The sequence below is a fragment of the Mustela nigripes genome, chromosome 6, assembly GCF_022355385.1.
Source record: "Mustela nigripes isolate SB6536 chromosome 6, MUSNIG.SB6536, whole genome shotgun sequence".
Lineage (NCBI taxonomy): Eukaryota > Metazoa > Chordata > Mammalia > Carnivora > Mustelidae > Mustela > Mustela nigripes.
In genome coordinates this window covers 31601503-31616941 of record NC_081562.1, presented here as the reverse complement: position 1 = coordinate 31616941, position 15439 = coordinate 31601503, and positions in this window count along the sequence as shown.

Genomic DNA, 15439 nt, shown 5'->3' with positions numbered 1-15439 from the left:
GATCCAAAGCAGTCTCTGGAATATAGGATGTGCTTAAAAATATATATGTTAAATTAAGGATGAATATATGAATATTTCCAAAATTCCCAGCACATGCTAGCTATTCAACAAATCTTCCCTTAATCACAGTACACTTCCTTGCTTGTACTTGCCTCACTTGTGATCCAAGCATGTAGTGGGCGCCACCTCACTGTTTTTCTACGGCTCTACTCTTCTTCCTTCCTTTAGTTTCTCTTTCTCCCTATCCTCTTTTTTCCCCCCCACAGTCCTACTGCACTTTCCATGCCTACTTCCCCTGACTTTTCTCTTTGTAAGCACAAAGAGCATTATTCTTATTTATTCAGCAAATATTTATTGTTTGACTAGTGTGTGTGTCAGGTATTTTGCAAGGTTTTAGATTTTGAAAGAACAATAAGACATAATCTAACAGGTACTCTGGTATGTATTTTCTCACACACTAATGTGCTTCAAATAGTACACTCGTGCTCTTATGTGACACAAGAATAAAGGTTTTGGTACAACATGCCCAGGTCCAGGATGAAACATGCATGATGGTCACTGGTCAAGAAAACAAGCAGATTAAGCATGCTGAACAACAAACTGCAGAAGGAAAGGTCAGGAGAACTGTACCATGAATTATTGTACAAACAGAAGTTCCAGGCTATGCCACTAAGAAGACAGGAGGACAAGGGATCTTTTCAGAACATAAAGGAAGTGCTCGTCTAGGAGTAAAGGTACAGACATTATAAATTTGTAGAAAATAGAATATATTGGCGAAAGATACAATGTCTTTTTAATGAACAAACCTTCCCAAAGAACTTGCAAAATATGACATATATTTTATATACTTGAAATTGCTGAATCATCCAAAACGTTTAAAAACTGATCTTAAAATTATCCCATTTGGTGGGGGGTAAAGATATTTTCACACAGTATTTTTTCAATGCAGAAATTTCCAATTCTCAAAAGCTGTCATAATGCCAAGTGAAGAAGTTATTCATCCATGAAAGTCTCCTTTGTTAAAAAACAGATCGCATTATTTATACAATCTGAATGTTTAATGAATGCATACAAGTTCAAATGTCATTGTAGATAAACTAAAATTACATTTCTATCAAGGAAGAAAGCCTTTCCAACAAAGAACAAGACTTTTGTTTTAAGGTGAAAAAGTTAAAGCCTGAATCCTAAATTGTTTTTTAAAAAGTAAATGACAGGGAAGTATATGAAGGTTTCTTTAAAGGTTATCTTAAATATAAATGTGAAACTGTATCTTTAAACAATGAATGGTGTAGACATTTCATTTTGTAGTTTAGAGAATAAATTAAAATAATATATCTTTATCCCATATCATGAGAAAACATGGTAAAAACACTCAATAAGGATAATAAATGCAATTTAAGAATTTCACCTATCTCTGCAGACTGAAGCAGCATAAGCTTTAATGCCTTAGACTCTTATCAGGAACATTTACCATTCACAGAAGCCTTGTCATTCATAGAAGAATATGACCATAACAAAAGATTCTTGAAACTTTGTATGAAACACTTGAAACAGTGTATGAAACTCTTCTCTAACAAAATCTTATATTCAGGTTTGTAATTCCAGATATTTACTCCTCTGGAGGTCACATGAGGAACTATGACAAAAGGAAATGATCAGTTTCTCTCGATTCCTTCCTATTACAGTGGCACAAGGGAAAGATGTTTTATGAAACCATTTTCAAAATATTTCCTGAATAACAAGGAAGACACATGGAAGGGAAAGACTTAGTTTCAATGTCTTCACAGACGCTTCCCAGCAAGTTTACTCTTTTTGTAGACAAATCAAATCGGCATTAACAGTGTGCTATCTGGTGAAATTGTTTTGCCCTTTGGGCCTATTCTAGCTGTTATTTTCTAACTTAAATTCCCACCACTAAGGTATTTTTGGTAAAAGAGTCAACAAAGAGTCAACAAGACTTTGGCAGTATCTGTAAACTGAGCTTTATTAGATATAAAGGTTGATAGAGAGAAAAAGTTTGAGGGAAAAGGAGTCAGAAACTCTCCCTTACAATTTTTCTCACACACAATCTGCCCAGTGCTGTCTGAAAGAATCATTAATCATCACTGATATATAAATCCCAGCTACTATGCATTCTGGAGGAAGATGCTACTTAGTTGTCCACTTGAGAGTTGCTCAAGTACAAATCAATGCATATGATTTGTAACATCTGTATTTGTGAATTTCATTTGGAGGCCACTGTGATTCTTTCAGATGCAAGAAACAGCAACTTCAATTAAAAATGACAAAAAAAAAAGTAAAAGGTAATTTATTGGCTCATATAACCAGAAATAATAAAGACAGTTCTGGGTCTGGGGACTTGAATGATGTTACAAGATACAGTCCATGTCCAGCAATTCATGATTCTTTATGTTGGCTTCATCAAGAATAGTAATCTGACAGGCCACCAAAATAGAGAATCATGATCTCTCACCCAATTCCAAGGCTTGCTCTAGTCTATAAACTCAGAGTCTCTACAATGAGAGGAAGGCAGATACTCCTCAAAAAAAATTATATCATATAAAATCCTATTCTCATTTTCTACAAAGGAACCTGCAAGTACTTACCAGAAAAATTCCACTTCAGTCCTTCAGGACTTCCCCCTGTTAAACAGTCAATAAGTAATATCACATTCCTTAAGGACAGAATTGATTTGAGCCACATCAAAGATTCGAGAGATGAAGATATTCAATTCTCCTGTTTCAACTGCAGAAGAGTGATGGATCTTGGACTATGAGAATGGACTACTATAAGCTTATAAATCCTAGAAGTTATCCTGAATACTCCATTCAATAATGGTAAAATACATTTTTTTCAAGCCCACATGGAACAATCACAAAGACAAAAGACAATTTTTAAAAAGTATCCAATTTAAAAGAAATGATACAAAGTGTGTTGCCAGTCCACAAAGGAATTAAACTAAGTATATCAATAACAGGAGACAGCATGACAATCTCTAACATTTGGATATTAAAAAACACTTCAAATAACACATGGACAAATGAAAAAGTCTCAGGATAATTTGGAAAAAAAATTTTTAACTAAATGAAAGTACAGTTTATCAAAATCTGTAAGCTACAATGAAAGCAGTGATTAGAAATATGTTTATAGTGTTAAGTGTATGTACTAAAAGGAAGAAATACTTAAACTCAGTATTCTAAGTTTCTATCTTAGGAAACAAGAGACAGAAGATCAATTTAAGCCTTGTATGTATTAAAAGGAGGAAATACTTAAACTCAATATTCTAAGTTTCTACCTTAGGAAACAAGAGACAGAAGATCGATTTAAGCCTTAAATAAGCAGAAAGAAAGAGAGAAAAGAGCAAAAATCATGGAAATCAAAAATAATTCAATATTAAAAAGCAGGAATATCAATGTTGATTCTTTTAAAAGATCAATAAAGTTAATAAATTTCAAGCCAGAATGAAAGAGGGATCATCCTTACTGATCACATAAACATTTAGGGTAAAAAGGGGTACTGCATAAAACTCTATCTGTACAGACTTAACTATTTAGGTCAAATGAATCAATTATTTGAAAGACACAAACTATAAAAACTCAAATAAGGAAAAATATATAATCTAAATAATATATATTTATTTTTAAAATTAATTAATATGGGCATCTGCATGGCTCAGTGGGTTAAACATCTGCCTTTGGCTTGGGTCATGATCGAGTCCCATGTTGGGCCCTTTGCTCAGGGGAGAGTCTGCTCCTTCCTTGCCCTTCTGCTCATGCTCTCTCTCTCTCTGTCAAATAAATAGAATCTTAAAAAAATAAAATTAATTAATAATCTTCCAAAAGATAGAGTGTGGACCCAAGTTGGTATCATTCACACATTCTACCAAATGTGTAAGGAAGAAATGACACCAGTTCTCTAGACTCTTTTCCAGAAAATCAAAGTAGAGAGTACATACACTTCCTAACTCACTCATTGAGCACATTATTCCTCTAATAATGAAACCAGAGAAAACATTACAAGAAAAGAAAATTAGAGACCAATAATTCTCATGAATGCAAGAATGGAGATGAAGTCCTCCAAAAATATTAATAAGCTGAATTCAACAATGTACGAAGAATTATGAATCATAACCAAATGGGATTTATTCCAAGGAGAGAAGTTTTTGGGGTGCCTAGGTGGCTTAGTGGGTTAAAGCCTCTGCTTTCAGCTCAGATCATGATCCCAGGGTCCTGGGATTCAGTCCTGGGATCGAGCCCTGCATCGGGCTCTCTACTCAGCAGGGAGCCTGCTTCCCCCTCTCTGATGCCTCTCTGCCTACTACTCTCTCAGTCAAATAAATAAATAAAATCTTTAAAAAATTTTTAAAAAAGAAAAATCAGTTTTTTAATACATACTAGAAACAAACAATTGGAATTTGAAATTTAAATACATATATACATATATATGTATTTAAATACCACCAACCAATAAAATACTTAGGCATAAAGCTAACAAAATACCTATAGACTCTCTATGCAGACTATAAAACTGGTGAAAGGATCAAAGATTTAAATTAATGGAGATATATTTTGTGTTCCCAGATATCATTACATCAGTACTTCCCAACATGATCTATAGATTGATTAAAACTCTAATCAGGGGCGCCTGGGTGGCTCAGCAGGTTAGAGCCTCTGCCTTCAACTCAGGTCATGATCCTAGGCTCCTGGGATCAAGCCCCACATCGGGCTCTCTGCTCCTCAGGGAGAGGAGAGAGCCTCTCTCTGCCTGCCTCTTTGCCTACCATGATCTCTGTCAAAAAAAACTCTAATCAAAATCCCAGCAAGTTATTTTATAGCTAATAAACTGATTCCAAAGTTCACATGGGAAGACTAAAGACTTAGAAAAACTAACATAATCCTGCACAAAGTTGGCAATCAGGACAGTACAGGATTTGCAAAAGAACAGACACACAATTCCGTGGAACAGAATTAAGACCCCAGAAATAAACTCATACAAATATAGTCAACTGATCCTTGAGAAGAAAGCAAGGTGAATAAAAGGAGAAAATACAGACTTTGCAACAAATCGTGCTAAAACCATTATACAGTACATCTTAAAAAAAGAGGAAAAAAAAAGAATCTATAGCTCAAAAAATATCAAGGACCTAGGGGCACTTGGGTGGCTCAGCTGGTTAAGCATCTGCCTTTGATTTGGGTCACGATCCTAGAGTCTTGGGATTGAGCCCCATGCCTGCGTCTAGCTCCCTGCTCAGTGGGGAGTTTATTCCTATCTCTCTGCCCCTCCACCCACTCGTGTGTGCTCACTCACATATACAAGCTCAGATGCCCTCTCTCATTCTCTCTCTCTCTCAAATAAGTTATTTTAGTAGTATATTAAAGATTAAATGCAAAATGCAAATCTATAAAACTTCTATGAGAAAATGCACATGACCACTGGTTCAGTAATGAGTTTTTTGATAAAACATCAAAACCAAGACTAATGAAAGAAAAACCTGATATGTTGGGTTTGTTTTAATTAAAAATTTCTGTGAAAAACATTAAGAGAATGAAAAGACAAGCCACAGCTTGGGAAAAAATATTTGCAAAACACGTATCTGATAAAGTACTTGTCTCCAAGAACTCTTAAAAGTCAACAATAAAAAATATAAGTGATCCAATTTTTAAATGGGCAAAATATCTGAAAAGAAAAAGCATCAAAGATACACCAATATTAATTAAGTATATGAAAAAATGCTTAACATCATTTGTACTTAGATAATTACAAATATGAAAATATCAAATATTGGTGAGGATGTGAAGCATAAGGAGTTCTCATGAAAAATGATATAGCCACTTTGAAATATAGTTTTCATTTTCTTACAAAGTTAAATATAATTCAATTCAGTAATCACAACTTCACTCTTAGTCATTGACCAAACTGATCTGAAAACAAATTTACACAAAAATCTTCCTTCATGTAAATGTCATAAGAGTTTTATTCAGAATTTCCAAACTCTAGAAACTAGAGGTTTCAGTGCCCTTCAATAGGGAATAAGCAAATTGTGGTACCTTCACGCAATGAAATATAATTCAGCAATATAAAGAAACTAGCTATAAAACCACCTAACAACTTAAATGAATTTTAAATACACATTGATAAATTGATGAAGCCAGTCTTAAACGGCTACCTACTTTATGACTCTGATTAAATAATGTTCTAAATAGGATAAAACTATAGCCACAAGAAAAAGAATTTCTAGGGGTGCCCAGGGAAGTGAGAAGGGTTAAAATAGTGAAAACACAGAGAAACATTTAATGTGGTAAAAGTATTCTATATAATACTGTAACTGAGGAAATATGACATTATGTATTAATCAAAATACATAGAACACATGGAAAAATTTCAAAACATAATTTGTAAGGTTAGAGAATCCAAGATTGGAATAGAGAATGTGGCGAAACAATATTACTAGATTACAAATGTATGAAACAACTTCCGTGAAGGAAAAGGGGGGGGAGAGGGAAGTGCCAGAATGAATTTGTACAACTAATGGCAAAAGAAACTATACATAAGTACTCAACTATACTCAATTAAGTTGTTTCCCATGATACACAGGTTAACAATTCTGATCCTGCTATACATGTATACTGGGATTGAATAATTGAGCCAACAGATGGCAGATGGTAGAAGCCGGGTTAGACCAAGAGTTTACAGATAAACAAGAAGGGGCTAGAATGATCTATGTGGTGAGGGATTAGTGTTGAAGACAGCAGTGTGAATTCATGTTTACCTTAATATAAAGACAGATGGCTATATGTAGATATATTCATATATATATATATATGAATGTATATATACATACATATGTGTGTGTGTGTTTATGCATTAGTATGCGCACATATATTTCCGTGCTCTTTCAGCTGAAATGCCTGGAAACAACCATAAGCAGTAGCAATGAGCACACTTAGCACCCAGATCTTGGTTTCTTTCTTTTTTTTTTTTTTTAAGATATTATTTATTTCAATCTCAAGTAGGTGGAGAGGCAGGCAGAGAGAGAGAGAGGAGGAAGCAGGCTCCCCACTGAGCAGAGAGCCTGATGCGGGGCTCGATCCCAGGACCCTGAGATCATGACCTGAGCCGAAGGCAGCGGCTTAACCCACTGAGCCATCCAGGTGCCCCCAGATCTTGGTTTCTAATATCATTCCCCAATAAGAGGAATCAGCGCTCCTTGGACAGCCACCTGAATCTAGGACTAAAGGTAATAAATATACAAGGTAGGCCTAGAGCAACTAGCAGTGTCAGAAAGGGAGTGTTACACACACGAGTGATGGGGTATATCACAGAGACACAGGAGCCAACTAAAAGAGTACCAATGGCCAAAGCTGAATAATTTTGAGCCAACAAATTAAATAACAAATTAAATACAAAATTAAAAAACAAATTAAATACAACAAATTAAATACAGTGGTATTCTATTATAACCAAAATTACTAAATGTTATGCATGATTACATACTAACAGAATTGATTTAATCAATAGACTAAATGGGGAAGAAAGACAAATCTCTAGTGCAGAAGAATTCCAAATAATATATATACTTATTCTACCTTCAAGAAGGTGCAGTAAAAATCCCTGCTCTTTAAGAGTTGCATTTTTTCCAAGAGTATAACATGGCAGGACAGGGAGGAAGTAACCTCAAAAAGAGAACTTACCAAATATTACTTTAGTCAAGTGTCCAAGATTAGCATCAACAGCTATAAGTCGCGTGAATAACATGTACCCTCAGTGTGATGGTGACAGAACTTTAGCTTTGTGGTGTTCTTTCTACCAACAAAAAAACTCCCAAAGAACCATAAGAAAAACACTAGATAAACTCAAATTGAAGGACATTCTATAGAATATCCAACCACTATTCATCTAAGCGATCAAGATCATTAAAAAAACAAGAAAGAAAGAATCAAAGAAAGTATAAGATACTCTAACAGTCAAGAATAGGCCAAGGGGACAGGACAACTAAATGCAATGTGGTATCTTGGATAGGACACTGAACAGCAACAGGACATTAGGTTAAAAGTAAGGAAATCTAAAATATGAACTTAAATAATAACAGATTAGGATTTGTTTACTAATTGTAACATGTGTACCACACAAAAGCAAAATGCTATTAATCAAGAAAACAAAAGTGGCTGTGTAATATAACTTTTTTTACTCTCTTCACCGTATTTTCTATAAATCAAGCATTTTCTAAAAAATGAAGTACATTGAGAAATACAACTTAGAAAGATAAGCAGTACACTAAAATTACCTTCCATGAGAAGCTGAGTCTCATTTTCTTTAAGATTTTGTTTATTTATTAGAGAGAGAGAATGAGAGAAGATGAAAAGGGGAAGGTTCAGAGAGAGAAGCAGACCCCCTGCTGAGCAGGGAGCCCGATCCAGGACTCCACACTGGGACTCCAGGATCATGACCGAAGCTGAAGGCAGTCACTCAACCAACTGAGCCACCCAGGTGCCTAAGAAGCTGAGTCTTAAATAACTTAAAAGAAAACTGCCAGTAGCTTCTTTGAATTGGGCATAGAAGAGGGAACTCTCACTGCAGTCATATCCACGGCTTCCTGACAATAAAGCAAACTTTAATAACATATGTAAAACAAAACAAGACAAAACCCTAAAAACTAAACCCTATCAGCAGAGAGTACCTATATTGTTGTATTAATGAAACAAAGAAACCACATTTGAGCCTTGACTCCTTGATGTCTTTTAAATCCTTTTCTCTATCATATAATTGGTGATTGTTCTCAACAAGTATCCTTTACAATCCTACAACATTTTGGATGCCTGAGTGGTTCAGTCAGTGAAGCATCAGCCTTCAGCTCAGGGCATGAGCCCAGAGTCCTGGGATCAAGTCCCAAATGAGGCTCCTTGCTTGGTGAGAAGCCTGCTTCTCCCTCTGCCTGCTGCTCCCTCTGCTCCTGCACTCTCTCTCTGACAAATAAATAAATCCTTAAAAAAAATAACATTTTAATTTATGAATCTTCAAAAACTTTAGCCACTAGTCAAAAAAGATGTGTCAGGTTCTTCAGGGATAATTTGGTTCAGATTTGCTAACCATCTATTTAAGCGGGTAGACATGGGACAATACTTAACGGTTCAAAAACTCAAGAGTTTCAGGGGTGAAATCTAAAAATTCCCCATGTCCAGAGTAGACAATGAGACACCAAAGAAAGAGGCGGACCACCACAGACTGGGAGATGGCAGTTTTAATAAGCAAGGGAACTGACATATGAGGCTTCTTTTGGCCAGCTGCAAGATGGACAAATAGTTTGCATCCACCTGCCAGACCCTTAATGTTTATACAGAGCTTTTGATGGGGTTCACTCACATACACAGTAAAGATGGTCTCAACAACACATTATTATCTCCACGTTGTGTTCATGGCTATGGGAAATGGTTATGGAAATAATGATGAGATGTACATTCCAAGGACAAGGGAGGGATGAGGAGCCTCCAACTGCCCAGGTCCAGCTCCCTGGACAGTCTGTGGTCATGTCCTCTCAATGAATTCCTCCAACAAATACTGCTGCAATAGTGTATATTCAAACTTCCCAAACTTGCATAGACACATTAAAAAAAAAAAGGAAGTTAGTCAATAGAAGGTTCATGGTCCTACTGCATAGAGAAATGTGGCCAAATTTAGCATATTGGCCCCCAACATTCACTAAAATTTGCTGAAGCACTGGCAGCAAAACAAAAATTTTTTCAAATAAATAAAAACTAAAAAATAAAAGAGGGATATGATGAGACCTCGAAGAAGTATCAGTGTTTTCTAAACAAAAGAAGCTATGTAATAGGTGTGTAGTATGTACATAGCATATAATTTCTGTACATTAAAAAGAAAACTATGCCATACCCTAAAGAAAAATACTTTGAAACCAATATAAGCACATTCTACCAAACTAATATTATCCATATCTCATCCCTAATAATTAAGAGTTAAATTGAATTAAAACTAGATTAGCCAAATAGGAAATTCCATTTTCATATTTTAAAATGCTTAATTTAGGTTTAAAAATTTATTTAGCCTTCAGAAAATCCTTTTAGACATTTTAATATTAATGACTCCTCAATTAATTTCTCCTAGAATCTACATTGCAAAAGGCCATAAGAGAGCTGATACAAGTTAAATCATTAAAATAAAATTCAGGGTTTTCATTGCTGTTGTTTTCTATTGGACAACTACCTTTTGTTGTAAGAGTAAACTGAAAGAATTCAGAGAAATTACATTAAATCCAAGTGACATTTACAAAAAAGAAAAAGCTTTACTACACCAACATTACATAAAGTTTCAGAGTTTCAAATGAAAGAAACTCAGAGATAGGTTTGATGAATCTTTTTGTTCAAATTCAGGCCGAATCATGTGTCTCATAAAGGAAGACTTATCAGCAAGATGTTCAAAAGAAAGTATTGACTTGTTCACATAAAGCTTTAAATCTCCTACCAGGAAATCTGAAAAGACTAAATAAGGATTTTGTCTTTTGGTGAGATGAAGGAATAAAAACAACCTTAGGAAACTGAATACTTTCATTGTAGACTACTGAAAAAACTTCTAAGTAAAGATCCCTGTTCATCTTCTTCAAGTGAAGAATATCTACTGCTATAACATGTTATTTTATCCAAAGGCCATAAGTAAAAATAATATTACCAAAAATGTGTGAGATGTAATTTTCTATGTATTTTAAAGAAAATTAAACTTCCTCCCCATATACAATTTCTAAGCACCACTATGACTTATTTCCAAAAGAAAAGATTACTTAGGGAAGCTATTGAATTTGTTTTATTTCCTTCCTTTCTCTCTTTGACACTGTTTCACTTCCCTTATTTTTATTAGAAACTCAGTGTTATTTCTTGATGATTTGGCCTGCTCATAAAAATAATTTAGGAACAATCTAACTTTATCTGAGGAAGAAATTGGGTAAAATCACATTTTCAGAATATGGCAGTGACAAGTGATTTTGATGTGGGAAACAAAGGCAAAAAAAAAAAAATTAAATTTCCTTGCTACTTACGGCTCATTGACAAGTCCTTGAAAACAGGTTGAGTGACCTTCTTCTGGAAGCTCAGCTACCTAGATGATGACACTTTGCTAAGGGCAAAGGCAATCCCAACTTAACAGGATCCCAAACCCCCTGAATTCTGGAAATTTACTTTAACATGCCAAAATCTCTTTGGAAACTTCCCTTTATCTCCACCCCCAAGACATATATTAGCAATCATCCTCCAAGCATATGGCCCACTGATAAACATCTGAAGGATCTCATGGCTAAGGTTTTATGGGACAGTAATAAGTGACCTTTTAACTAGCCCCCTCAGAGTCCTGGAAACCTTGCTTCCAAAATTCCTTAGAGACATCCTATCTCTAATCCCCTCGCTGACTTGAAAGTATAGAATCAGTCACCTGTCACAACCTCAGTGCAGTTTTTTCTGTCCATGGGTCCTGTCCCTATGTTTTAATAAAACCACCTTTTGCACCAAAGATATCTCAAGAATTCTTTCTTAGCTGTCAACTCTCGACCTCACCAAACCTCACCTATATTCAAAAACTACATTATCCCGGACTCCAATATGGGGGCTTAGAGTCTTTTCATCTGGACTCTGAGCTTCTATACAAACTTCATGAGTACTTTGCTCTCCCCTTACTTTCATTCCAGGGGCTCTTCAAGGAGTATGCTTTTATTGGAACACTTACGTCAATAGCTCAGGCTGTAATCCTCCAGACTGTGGCTACTCTATAGGGTGAAGAAAGCCTGCCTTTTGGCTGGAAGTTAGTACCATGACCAGGATGGTAATAAGACCCAGAAACTTGATGCCCTCTCTTTACTCCTGTCCTTATACAAAGTTGTCTGACTTGGGCACAGAACAGTCATTTTTAAGTGACCAACATGGTTGCCAGTCTTAAGACTCCCATGTGAGGTTTCTTCCTCACTGGTCTAATGTGATCCCCTCCACATCTCTGGCCTACCTGCTTTTGGCCATTAGATCTCCAGTGGGAGCTGGCTGAAACCAGTACCTGACTGAATTAAAACCCAACCAGAGACTATTTCCTAGGGATGTTGGCTGTAAGGACTGCATGTGTTGGCTCGTTGCTTAGATCATGATGGATTTACTGTTTTCTGTGAATGTCCTCTAGTAACAACTTAAGTTACAAAATTGGGTACTTTCCTCTTATAAAACTTCTCTAGTGTATTCCATGGGTTAAAAAGAGCAGGTTCTTCATGACCTTCAGCTAGGTAAGACAGGCACATGTGGCCTTCACAGCAAGGCAAACTTGGTCCATACATTGGCACCCATCATATCTAGAATAGCCTAGAATGTGATGGGGAATCAGGCCTGGTTGGAGGGCAGGCCTCACTCCTACTGGGCTTTTTTGACAGGTGGTGATCATAGGGATTTCATTCAAGGGACACCTCAGGCCACTCTGACACCAGGAATCTCTGACATAATCAGGCCCATGGGACACTATCTGCGGCGTCAGGGACAGGGGGTGGATTTTTTAGGTGATGGGCCTTCTCTCTTCAGTTCCCAAGGACTTTCCCTTGGGATGCCTTTTAACCCACTGGAAACAATTTGGATTGCAAAATTTAAGAAAGGTACTGCATGGCCTCAATAGGATCTATCAGTTAGATTTTTTCTACAGAAAACAGGGCAAACAGATGGAGGCACCCTAGGTCCATCCCATGAGTTCAGGGCTCTAAATTAGGATCCAGACCTAATGGCTTCTTGAAGAATGTGTTTGGTTGTAACCAGGCCAGTAAACTGCTTCCTGATATGAAGGATGATAAGTATCTAAATAGGTCTCTGAATAAACCCAGGTTGGAGGAAACATGGGCCATCCCTAGCGAAGGGGACTCTGCCCCCCCCATCTCTCTCTTTCTTACCATTCCTCCTAACAGACTCAGGTTACTCTAGTGGTATGTGGGGGCTTCTCCCTCACTCATTTCCTGGGTTAACAGCAATAACTGGAGCCAACTGTGGTTAGTCTTACTCAGGATGGGCAATTGAAGGAATATTCCCAAGCAGCTGCTGAAAGTCCCTTTGTTTCAGGGAAATTCTGTGTCTTTTCCAGCCTGACATGGACTGCCTACTCCCTCTTGTTGGCCAGAGAACATGGTGGCTGCTACTCTGGAGCTGATGAGCTCTAGAACTGGGAACCCTCTTTCTCTGCCTTTTGGCTTCAGTTTGCCTCATCTGTCTCACTCTCCTCCTGTTTCTGCACTACACTAGGTGTGGCTTGTATAACTGGCTTCTATATCATTCTCAGTGCCTCTAGTACCAATGGCTCCTTCTCCTCCCCTCACTTCAAAGACCAATTAAAAGGACTTAACACTGGCCACTTCGTATTTACCCACCAGTGTCTCAGGTAAAAATCGACAATGGGGAACAAAGTGACTTTTAAAAGCGGATCCAGGTAGAATATAATTTGGTATTTAAACTAAGTTTGTGGTTTAAGATAGACCTGTCTTTAGAGTTATCAGCATTAAATATGAAACTTCTATTCTACTAAGACTTACTAAAGGTCAAATAAGACTTTGTGTTATCTGTTGCATTTTGTTAGCAAAAAGATGACTTAACTTAAGGTTAATTGTCTCAAGTTTTCATGGGTAATTATTAAGATAGCTTTCAAAGTCTTAGGTAACCTGAAGCTTGAAAATTATGTCTCTTGGAATTTATTAGCAAAAAGATGCTAAAAAAATGATGGTCAACAATCTCAAGCTTTCATCCGTTACTTTTTAAGATAGCTTTCAAAGTCTTTGGTAACCTGAAACTTGGGAGTTTTGCTTGGGTGATAAGTGGGATTGAATTTGTTAGACATCTAAGTCTTTTCCAAATGGGATAAAGTACTAAATCAATGATTATTGAACACAGGTTTGTGCTTTTGACTTATTGTAAAGAAACAGGATATTTGAGTCTGTTGGTAAACCTGCTTTGTGCTTAATGGATTCATAAATTTGCTGTCTAAAGAGTTTTGGTATAAAAGCTCACAATTTGTTACTACTTACTTTTCACTGGAGACTAAGGTTTCCAAGAGGGCAAAATTATGCTAAGTGTAATTAAGACTGATGCAAATAAGAAAAATAAATCTGTATGTAGAAAAGTAGGAGGTATGTAAAAAAGATGTAAGGAATGAAATGCATTTTGTTCAAGGTAAAAGAAGGTATTTTTCTAAATGAGACTGGTTGTTTGGAAAGAAATGGCTGGGGACAAAATCTAAATACAAAGCAAAGTTGAGGAAGGTTTGTGAAGGGAAATCTTTGGAAAGAAATTTTAGCTGTGGTCAGGATTGACTAAGAGTGAAATGGATTTTAAAAGTACCATAGCATAAGACTGAAATTCTGCCTTTCTCTCTGTTTAAAAGGCAAGGTTTTCTTGAATTATTGGCCTGCTCTTGATAAAGTGTAAATAAAAGTTTTTTTCTCTTTTAACTTTGTCCAGAAAACCAGTTTCTATGTTTTGTCTATATCAGGTCTTTGATCACTTATTTAAAATTTCTCAGTATTAGGAGCACCTGGGTGGCTCAGTGGGTTAAAGCCTCTGTCTTCGGCTCAGGTAATGATCCCAGGGTCCTGAAATCGAGCCCCACATTGGGCTCTCTGCTTAGCAGGGAGACTGCTTCTCCTGCCTTATCTGCCTACTTGTGATCTCTGTCAAATAAATAAATAAATAAATAAGATGAAATTTCTCAGTATTAAAGGAGCTAAGTTTAAGTAACACCTACATAACCCTATATATCTGCCTTGCAAGTATCTTATTGACACCTTGGTTAAATAAAAATTTTTGTAATGACCTGTAATCCTATCTGGGTGTTGGGTTCATAGTCAAAGGAATGAGACTGATAAAAAGGGAAAGTCAAGCAAAGCTTTATTTCGTGCCAAGCATTGAGAATTTTACAGAGAGGGCGACCCCTCCCAGCCTCACAGACTAACTTTTATGAAGCAAAGGCCATGTGGTTGAACCTGGCCACACCTGGGTGGCCAATGAGATTGTAACACACAGAGAAAGCTGCACAGTCATGCTAGGTCACACACAGGTGGCCAACTGAATTACAATTCACCCCATAGTAGCTATTTGAACTAACCTATCACCTTGGTCAGAATTGGTGCCCAAAGGGTGGGGCCCACACTCCTTGGTAGCTCGGGAGACAGTATGCGCCCTTTACTGATTGGATGTCTCCACCTGGCTGGACTCATCCCTGCATTCGGGCTCTGTTACCTCTACTTGACCTGACACACTCCTGTATTTGGGGTCTGTTATCAGGGACTGGTCGACCATATTCTACTGGTTTCCGGGACTTGTTTTTAAGTAAGTGCCCCTGGGTGCGGGGGTGGAGGGCACAGTCAGTTTAAGTTTTACTGCATAAACAACAAAATCACTCTTTAACCAGATGGAATCGCTTTGGCTAAATA